The sequence below is a fragment of the Atta colombica genome, unplaced genomic scaffold (assembly GCF_001594045.1).
Source record: "Atta colombica isolate Treedump-2 unplaced genomic scaffold, Acol1.0 scaffold83, whole genome shotgun sequence".
NCBI classification, from domain to species: domain Eukaryota; kingdom Metazoa; phylum Arthropoda; class Insecta; order Hymenoptera; family Formicidae; genus Atta; species Atta colombica.
Genome location: NW_017259576.1, coordinates 284381 through 286350, shown reverse-complemented (window position 1 = coordinate 286350; position 1970 = coordinate 284381). Strand labels below are relative to the sequence as shown.

At 32.6% G+C, this 1970-nt stretch overlaps 1 protein-coding gene across 1 annotated transcript in view; it reads right to left on the bottom strand.

Moving 5' to 3' along the window:
• LOC108692980 (adenylate cyclase type 9) overlaps positions 1-1099 on the bottom strand; it is a 6921-nt gene extending 5822 nt beyond the window's left edge. The window contains exon 1 of the mRNA XM_018201584.1: positions 577-1099. The gene's annotated coding sequence lies outside the window, so the exon portion shown is untranslated. The remainder of the gene's footprint in view (positions 1-576) is intronic.
• Positions 1100-1970: the final 871 nt, after the last annotated feature.

Sequence of the window (1970 nt, the reverse complement as noted above, 5' to 3'; positions counted from 1 at the left end):
TATATATATATATATATATCCATATCCAATTATCCTATTGGGTATCATCTATAAATATAATGCAGCTTGAACTATTGACATATGTGTTATCATTCTGTTGCAACTACAATAAGCAGCTGCTACTAATAATACCACTCATAATGTTATTTAATGAATGCTACCAGAAAGACTCACAATTCTCTGATTCACATGCTTTTTTGTTCATTTTAACTATGTTATCCGACAAAAAGCATACAATATTTAAATTAAAATTAAATTGTCATAAACAATTTAAATTACCTAAAAGGATATATTCAATTTCATTCTAGAGGTTTTAAAAAATAATTATACGAGAAAAATGTACTTTCTTTTTGCTTCGTTAAGGTACAACTTACAAGGTACACTTAACAAATGTACTGATGACAATTGCGAAGCGTTACACGCCAAATACTTCTCGCGAATTTTCTCGTCTTGCGTATGTCTCGCGTACGTTGGACGTGTTGGGTTGTCAGGTTTAGTTCAACGTAAATTCACTGCCTTACGACGCGAGCTATGCGCGCGAGTCTTGAAGGAAAGTGACAATATGACAAGACTTACCGCCAGTTGATTTACGTCAATCAGAAGCGAGGACGCCGAAGAGTTTGAGAAGTCATCCTCCTCGCTGATATCGGAGGTGCTTGCGATAATCAGCTAGTGTCGCAGGACGCCATTTTTTTCACGGCTCTTCATCAGCGGCACCGTTGCAGGAGGGATGCGCGGGCAGGCTTCAGTAAAACAGATGTTGAAGGACACACGATGGGCGGATTATTGTGGATAATGTAGAAAATAAAAGGGGAGAAAAAGATAGCGAAAGAATCACGGGTTCTCGTCGACGCTGCCGAGATGTTCTTCGCTACAACGTTCCGCAGCCATCTTGAATCTGTCAGTGAGGACGACGGCTGATCGCTGTCATTGCTGATGGAGTGAGTGAACAGTACCAACGCTCCTTTCTGCAGAAATCGTATGTCAAACGGAGAACTATCACTGAATTGCTAACGAGATTCTAAACTTCGTAAAAAGAAACAAATAGGAGAGAGAAAAACGACGATCTAGTGATAATGTAGGAACTTTTCGTCGGCAACCTCCCTCCCTCTCTCCCTCGTTTCTAGGCTGTTTCTATTTGACAGCGCAGCCAATCGCAGACGAAAATTCCCCGAGGAACTGTTCGCATTGATCACTAATAAGAACAGAGCTTCGATCGAGAAGGCGGTTTTTTTAATATAAAAAATGCGCGGAAATCAATAATTATTTGCATCCTGGCCAATACATAATGATTTTTTAAAATAATTTCCTTAGAAAATCATTTGTATTTCGTATGAAGCGATTTTTACGCGAATAGTTTTAACTAATTGATTTATTTTTAAGTAACTAATTTAATTAAACTTATATTATTTAAGTAACTACATAAAGCTGATACAGAAAGTAAATGAAGAATTGAAAAGTCATTTGGATAATTTAAATTAAATATTTTTAATTAACTAAAAGTGAACATATTTGACTAAAATGCTAATTTCTATGAATGTAAATTACTTTTAATCTCGAGTCTTTTTCTTTTTTTTTTTAATTCTAATAATCAGAAAAAAATAAATTAAATCAAGATTAAAGTTAATTTACATTTGTAGAAATAGAGATATATTTATATATTTCATTTAGTGACACAAAGTCAATACAAATATCATTTTATATATCTTTTGATATTCAATGAGTAACAAAGATATTTGTGTCATCAAATGAAAATTAAAGTATCCTTTTCTTTTTCTATAAATGTAAGTTAACTTTAATCTTAATTTAATTTATTCTTTACATTTTTCTAATTGTTAAAACTAATTATTAAAAGACGTATCCATTGTTTTATTTAATCTTAAAGATATAGCTATATTCTAACATTATCAATTATAAAAAGTTGTTTAATATAATATTATCACTCACGTAATCTACAGTATACTATTAAA